Below are 8,514 nucleotides of genomic sequence, written 5' to 3' on the forward strand. Positions count from 1 at the left end.
ATCTTAGACTGTAAAAGAAGTCTTGGTAAATTTTAAAGCGATGAGATCTGGGGTGCCTGGCTGGCTCAGTTGGTAGAGTATGTAACTCTTGATCTCAGAGTTGTGAGTTTGAGCCCCACACTGGATGTAGATACTACTTAAAAATTAAATATTTATAAATACATACTTACATACATAAATGGAATGAGATCATACAAAATATATTCTCTGATCACAGAGGTATTAAATTATATGTCAATAATAGAACACTATCCAGAAAATCCCCAAATACTCGAAAACTAAACAACACTGTTCTAAATAATTCATGGGTAAAAGAAGAAATCAAAGAGAAAACTTAAATTTTTGAACTGAATGAAAACTAAGAACGAAAAGCTGGTTCACTGAGAAGATAGGAAAAATAGATAAATCTACACAGACTTATCAGCAAACAAGAAACACACACACACACACAGAGATGATTAATATCAGGAATGAGAGAGATAATGTCACTACAGACTCTAAAGATATTAAAAGAATAATAGGAGAATTTATGCAAAACACTTGACAGCTTAGTTGAACGTAAAAGTTCCTTAAAAATGATAAAATATCAGGGCGCCTGGGTGGCTCAGTTGGTTAAAGCCTCTGCCTTCGGCTGAGGTCATGATCCCAGGGTTCTGGAATCGAGCCCCACATCGGGCTCTCTGCTCAGGGGGGAGCCTGCTTCTTCCCCCACCCCACTCTCTCTGCCTACCTCTGCCTACTTGTGATCTCTGTCTGTCAAATAAATAAATAAAATCTTTAAAAAAATAAAAATAAGATGATAAAATATCAAGCTCACTCAAAAGATAATAGATCCCCTGAATCACCCTATAAGCTATTAAGCAGGTTGAATTATAGTTTAAAAACTTCCCAAGGGGTGCCTGGGTGGCTCAGTGGGTTAAAGCCTCTGCCTTCAGCTCAGGTCATGATCCCAGGGTCCTGGGATAGAGCCCCGCATCGGGCTCTCTGCTTAGCAGGGAGCCTGCTTCCTCCTCTCTCTCTCTCTGCCTGCCTCTCTGCCTACTTGTGATCTCTGTCTGTCAAATGAATAAATAAAACATTTTTTTAAAAAAATAAAAATAAAAAATAAAAACTTCCCACAAGGGGGCACCTGCCTGGCTCAGTCAGCCTTAGGCTCATGTGATGACATCATTAGGGTCATGGGATCAAGCCCTATATCAGGCATCCCTGCTCAGCAGGAAATCTGCTTCTCCCGGTGGCTCTGCCTCTCCATCCCCCTGCTTGTGCTCTGTTGCTCATGCCCTCTCAAATAAATAAATAAAATCTTAAAAAACAAAACCAAACAAACACCTTCCTACAAAGGAAACACCAGACCTGAATAGTGTTATTGGCAAACTCTACCAAATGTTTAAGAAAAAAAAAGAATAATACCAATTGCACACACTCTTTCAGAAAATTGAAGCATAGGGAATATGTCCCAACTCATTATATAAAGCTGACGTTACTCTAACACCAGAATGAGACAAAGACATTATAAGAAAACTATAGTCCAGTGTTGCATATGAACACAGATGCAAAAACCCTTAACAACATTTTAGTAGGTCAAATCCAATATTATATAAAAAGGATAACACATCATGACCAAAAATGCAAGGTACAGTAAACATCTGAAACATTGAAACATTTCTAACTTAAAAAAGAAAAACCAAAAAGAAAAGACAAGAAAACATATCATCATCTTAATACCTATCAAAAACACATTTGACAAAAATCCAGTGTAAAGTTCTGATTTTAAAAACTTCTCAACAAATTTGGAAAAGACGGAAACTTCTTCAACCAGATAAAGGCTTCTACACACACACACACACACACCCCTACAAAAAGATCATATAAAAACATCATGGTAAAAGATTGAATACTTTCCTCCTAAGATCAGGAACAAGGCAAGGATATCTGCTCTCACCACTGTTCTTCAGAATTATACTGGAGGCTTTAACCAGCGCAATACAGCTAGAAAGATTAATGGCATCCAGACTGGAAAGGAAGAAGTAAAATTGTCTTTTACTTTATTTTTTTTAAGATTTTATTTATTTATTCAACAGATAGCAGGAGAGAGAGCAAGAAAAAGCACAAGCAGGGGGATCAGCAGAGGGAGAGGGAGAAGTAGGCTCCCCAGTGAGCGGGAACCTGACGTGGACCTCAGTTCCAGGATCTGGGATTGTGACCTGAACTGAAGGCAGATGCTTAACTGACTGAGCTCCCAGGCACCCTGAAGAAAAATTGTTTTTATTCAGAGATGACATAGTCATCTATATGGAAAATTCAATGGAATCTACAAAAAGTTACTAGGTCGAACAACTGAGTTTGGCAGGTTTTCAGGCTATAAGATCAATTTGCAGAAATCAGTCATGTCCCTGCGTATTAGTTGAATTAATTTCCCTTGGCTGCCATAACAAAGTGTCACAGCTGGGACGGCTTAAAACAGCAGAACTTAGTTCTCTCACAGTTCTGATATTAGAAGTCAGATACTAAGGTATTGGTAAGACCACACTCTCAATGAAGGGTCTAGGGGAGACACCCTCCTTCCTCTTTGAGCTTCTGGCGTCTTCTAGCAATCCATGTGTTCCTCGGCTTACAAACGTGTCGCTCCAATTTCTGCCTCCATCTTCACATGGCTGTCTTTTCCCCCATGGGTTTTCATGTCATTTTCCCTCTCTGCATGTCTGTGTCCAAGTTTCTTTCTGAAAAGGTCACCAATCATATTGGATCGAGGGCCCACCCTACTCCAGTCTGACCTCATCTTAACTCTGATTAGATCGGCAAAGACCCTACTTCCAGATTAGATGACATTCACAGGTACCAAAGATTAGGGCTTCAATATATCTCTTGGGGACACACAATTTAACCCCAAACACTAGCAATGAACACTCAAAAGTTAAATTTAAAAATACTATTGATTATAGCGTCAAAAAAAACCATAAAATCCTTAGGGATAAATCTGACAAAAGATGTGCACCGAAAACTACAAAACATTGCTCAGATAAATGAAAAAAGCCCTAAAGAGGGGTGCCTGGGTGCTCAGTCAGTGGAACATCAGACTTGATTTCAGCTCAGGTCATGACCTCAGTTTTAGGAGACTGAGCCCTGCCTCTGGCTCTATGCTGAGCAGGGAGTCTGGTTGAGATTCTCTCTCTCCCTCTCCCTCTGTCCTTCCCCGCACCTGCTTGTGCTCTCTCAAAACAAAAACAAAAACAAAAAAATAAACAACAACAACAAAACCTTAGAAAGAAAAGGACATAAATAAATGGCAAGATACATAATTGCCCACGGATTGAAAGACTCAATATTATTAAGCCTTCGATTCCCCCAGATTGATCTAAACATTTAATATAGTCCCAAGCAAAATAACAGCAATGTTCATTGAAACTGACAATCTGATTCTAAGTGTCATATGGAAATGCAAAGGGCCTAGATCACCCAAAACAACTTTAAAAAAGAAGAATACAGCTGAAAGACTTGAAAAAATTCAAGATTTATTTATTAATTCAAGTAATTAAGATAGTATAGTTATAGGCATAAAAAAAGACAAATAGATCACTGGAACAAAATAGAGAGTTCATAAGTACATCTACATTCACATGGTCAATAGATTTTTGACCAATGTTCCAAGGCAATGCAGTAGAGAAGGGATGGTCTTTTCAATATAGAACAGTTGGATAACTACATGCCAAAAAATAAAACAAAAGAAGGAGGAGAGGGGCGCCTGGGTGGCTCAGTGGGTTAAAGCCCTGCCTTCGGCTCAGGTCATGATCCCAGGATCCTGGGCTCGAGCCCCACATCGGGCTCTCTGCTCAGCGGGGAGCCTGCTTTCCCCTCTCCTCTCCCTGCCTCTCTGCCTACTTGCGACCTCTGTCTGTCAAATAAATAAAAATCTTTAAAAAAAAAAAAAAAAAGAAGGAGGAGGAAGAGATGAGGAGGAGAACATCAACCTATACCTGGCATCACACACAAAAATTAACTCAAAATTGACCACAAAACTGGATGTAAAACATCACTTCCAGAAGAACACATAAGAGAAAATCTTTGCAACTTTCAGCTAGGCAAAGATTTCTCAGCTATGACACTAATGGCATGATCCATGGGGTGCCTGGGTGGCTCTGCTGGTTAATTATCTGCCTTCAACTCAGGTCATGACCGGCTATTCCCTTTCTTCTGCCTCTCCCTCTGCTTGTGCTGTCTCTCTCTCTGTGTCAAATAAATAAAATCTTTAAAAAAAAAAAAAAAGAGTCCAAAATTTTTGTAAAACACTGTTTAATTTATTAATTTAAGTAATTATATTAATTAAATATAATTAATTTAAGTAAAACACTGTTTTACTTAAAATACATTGTATTATTTAGAGAAAAACATGTAGCATAAAATGAAGAAAACAAATTAAACAGTTTTTTTCAAGAGGCCAAGGAAAAGATCATTCGTCTTAAAAATAAAAGTCAGTAATATTACCAGCAAAAAAAAGTCTTTATCTAACTATGGCAAAATCATAAACAAGCATGAGGCGTCTGGCTGTCTCAGTGGGTTAAGCCTCTGCCTTTGACTCAGGTCATGATCCCAGGGTCCTGGGATCCAGCCCAACATGGGGCTCCACACTCAGCAGGGAGTCTGTTTCTTCATCTGCTGCTCCCCCTGTTTGTGCTGTTAAATAAATAAAGTTTCTTTTTTAAAGAATGAACTAGTTCACCATATATTATTTTTAAATACCATCTCATATATAAAAGCAGAATAGAAGTTGTGTGTGGGTGGGTGTGTGTGTGCTTTAAATTTTTAAAATTTTGATACAGTTCAAATTGAGTAAGGGACAGGTGAGGCTAGGTAGTGAGAGACAGGTAAGGGGAGCCATGACTAGGGTCCCTCAGGGGCATAGGTAACCAGGCTCACAGAAATCCCAGATGTGGAGAAATTCCCATGATACTTACAAGAACATGTTGTTTGCTGGTGATAGTTACAAGTCCACCTTGGTGTTCTAAATAGACATGATAGTCACAAATCTGCCAGGCTATTCATAAGAAATTTACCAGGTTCCCTGGTCTGTATCCTATAAAAGACCTATCATTAAAGCCCTCGGTGGCAGCTCCTTCTGGACCCCTCTGGCTCTAGAGAACTCTTTTCTTTCCTTTCTGTTCTCACCCTCACTTAATAAGCTTCCACTTCACTTCACCTTTTTGTCCCCGAGATTCATTCTTGGACTCCGTGAGACAAGAACTGTGAAACCCTGCCACAAAATCAGTGAGCCATGTTCATTTCAGCTCCTTCACAACCAAACCTGGGGGCAGGGACTGCTTGTTTCTCTGCCTTCTCTTTGTCTGTGATAACCAAGGTATAAAGGTATCCGCTGCATGAAACTTTAAACATCACATTATCCGTATTTTTCTTGATCTTGACAGATTTGACATCCTTTCACCTGGCCCTGAGCAGAAAGTCCTTGATTTCTTCAATCTTGCAATGCATGGCTATGAGGGGCATAGGGGACCGAAAGCCAGAATAGAAGTTTTTGACATTTCAATCTTACCTATTTATTTTTATTGAAGTATGGTTGATGCACAATGTCACATTAGTTTCAAGTGTGCAACATAGTGCTACAACAAGTCTCGATGTTACACTGTGTTCCCAAGTGGAGCTGCCATCCGGCCGTCACCTTACAGCTCTGTTGCAATCCTTTTAACTCTGTTCCCTGTGCTCTGCCCTCCATCCCAGGATCCAGCCATTCCACAGCAAAAGCAGAACAGGATTTTAAAACACAATGTTTGTGAAAAGAAAAGGAAAACAGAATGAGATGTTATTCAACACGATTGTCCTGAGATGCAAAACACACAAAATAATACAATGTATTGATCAGGGACACCTATATTTGTCGATATAGGAGTGAAAGGAGAGTCGAATGACTGAATAAATGAGCGCGTAAATAAATCCGTGGCAGGGGTGGCAAGGAAAAGGGGGGCAAGGATGGGAAAGAGGAGGCAACAAAAAGGAAGACGTGGACCAATTATTTAGTGTGCCAGAAACTGAGGGACTTAATTGATTATACCAGCTTAACAAAAGTAGAACAAAAAGCCTGTTTTACTTAAAATACATTGTATTATTTAGAGAAAAACATGTAGCATAAAATGAAGAAAACGAATTAAACAGTTTTTTCAAGAGGCCAAGGAAAAGAATAGGCGATTTGCAGAAGAAATACAAACATCCAATAAGAATATGAAACTATTATCATCAATCTCAAATAAAGAAAACCTTAATTAAGAAAAACTCAATATTCTTTTGTGCATTGAATTGGAAAAATATTTAAAAGAATGACACTAATCATTGCTATGAAGTGTGTGCAGAAAAGTAGATTCTCATGTTTGTTTGGAAGAATTGTACTGATAAGGACTTTTGGGAGGGCAGTTTGGAAGTATCTATCAAAACTTTGAAGATGGGGGAACCACCTGGGTGGCTCGGTCAGTTAAGCGTCTGCCTTCAGCTCAGGTCATGATCCCGGGGTGCTGGAATCCAGCCCCACGACCCTCCATCCCACCACCCCAGATCCTTGTTCAGCGGGAAGTCTGCTTCTCCCTCTGCCTGCTGTTCCCCCTGCTTGTGCTCTCTCAGTTAAATAAATAAAAAAATAAATTTTTTTAATTAAAAAGTATATTCTCTTTAATCCAGCAGTTCCATTTCTAAGAATCTACCTTCCAAAAATGCTCACATAAGTGCCCAATTACATATGCAGAGAACAGTGTCGTGCACTGCTGTATTATTCCTAACAAGAGATTGGAATGAACCTAAATGTCAGCAGGAGGAGGGTTATATGAATACGTGTGTCCTAGGCAGAAGTTTAAAAAGTGAAGTTAGTCTATATATACAGATATAAAAATATATTTATAATGTATCATTAAAGAAAAAGTAAGCAGCAGTGCATACTAAGTTAAAGTGTAGTAGTAAATGTACAGTATAATTTTAAATGCATGCATCTACATGTTTATATATGTATTTGCAAAAATCGCAAAAGTCTGAAAGAATACAGACCAAATGGTTAATATGAATTACTTTTGGGGAGGGAAGTGCAATTCAGACTTATACAATTAGTACGTAGGGGTCATACATTTACCCTTTTTTTTTTTTTTAAGTAGGAGCCACACCCAGCATGGAGCCCAAGGGAGGGCTCCAACACATTACCCTGAGATCAACACCTGAGCTGAGATCAAAAGTTGGATGCTTAACTGACTGAACCACCCAGGCACTCCTTAAGTCCAGACAATTTAGTATTGGTTGAATGTGTTATGATAGGCATATCTTACTTTGGTACTTTTTGAAACACTTTTTAAAAATGAGAAACCTGGAAAAACAAAAAAAGAGAGAGAGAGAAACCTGGGACTCCTGAGGAGCTCAGTTGGTTGAGAGTCTGCCTTTGGCTCAGGTCATGATCCCCGGATCCTGGGATCGAGCCCCGCAGTGGGTTCCTGATCAGTGCTCCTGATCCTGCTTTTTCCCTCTCCCGCTCTCCCTGCTTGTGTTGTCCCTCTCTCTTTCTCTCTGTCAAATAAATACATAAAATCTTTTTAAAAATAAATAGAATTTTAAAAAATAAAATGAGAAATCTGGGGTACTCTCCCCCCCCTTCTCTCCATCTCAAGATAGATAGATAGATAGATGATAGAGAGATAAAATAAGAAATCCTATGATTTCCAGTGAAGTGAAAAGATAAGACAAAGTTTCTGGAGGGAAATAACTCTTGAGAACCCCGTCTGAAGTGTCAAATGGGCTAGACTATGTGAACAATTACATATTCTCAAGATAAAATGGTAACAGGCACTGGGTGTCCTGGCCAGCTCAGCCAGTAGAGCGTGTGAGTCTTAAACTTTGGGTTGTGAGTTTCAGCCCCACGTTGGGTGCAGAGATTACTTAAAAATAAAATCTTTCAAAATAAAATAAAATAAAATAAAATGACAACGTGGATGTTGGGAGGACAATTCAGCAAATTAAAGAGGAAGGTACTAAAAGCAATGATTACCCTAATATAAGCACCATTTATTGAACACTATTATGCATTAGCACTGGGCAAGTCCGTAGCAGCGGGACTGAATGGCCTGAATCTCTGAACATCTGTTTCCTCCGCAGAGATAGTGCAGGAGGGACGGAAATGTGACAGCCCGGGCAGCGGAATGTGGAGGGTGTCATTTATTCATGTGAGGGACACCCGGGGAGACGTGGGGTTGAGGAAGGCGAGGAGAGGGACCCCTGGCTGGGGTACAGGGGGCCGCAGATCTCTGGGAGGCGTCCCGGTAAAGAGGTCCAGCTGTTCGGCAAAATCGCAGAGAGCAGCTTCCTCCCCGGCCACACCATGGAAGGCTCCTCCATACGTTTGTCCCACTCTCCCTGGAATGTCGCCACCACAGCCACATGCCCCAACAATTCCCAGCACGTCTCCCCTCCTCTGTAGTCTATTTTGGAAGGGAGCAACTCTGTCCATCCAGACTTCCACACTGGACACCTGGGGTCCCC

At 40.1% G+C, this 8,514-nt stretch overlaps 1 pseudogene; it reads right to left on the bottom strand.

Moving 5' to 3' along the window:
• Nucleotides 1-4,698: 4,698 nt before the first annotated feature.
• On the bottom strand, nt 4,699-5,733 carry LOC116575878 (annotated as a pseudogene).
• Nucleotides 5,734-8,514: the final 2,781 nt, after the last annotated feature.

Source organism: Mustela erminea, chromosome 17 (genome assembly GCF_009829155.1).
Source record: "Mustela erminea isolate mMusErm1 chromosome 17, mMusErm1.Pri, whole genome shotgun sequence".
NCBI classification, from domain to species: domain Eukaryota; kingdom Metazoa; phylum Chordata; class Mammalia; order Carnivora; family Mustelidae; genus Mustela; species Mustela erminea.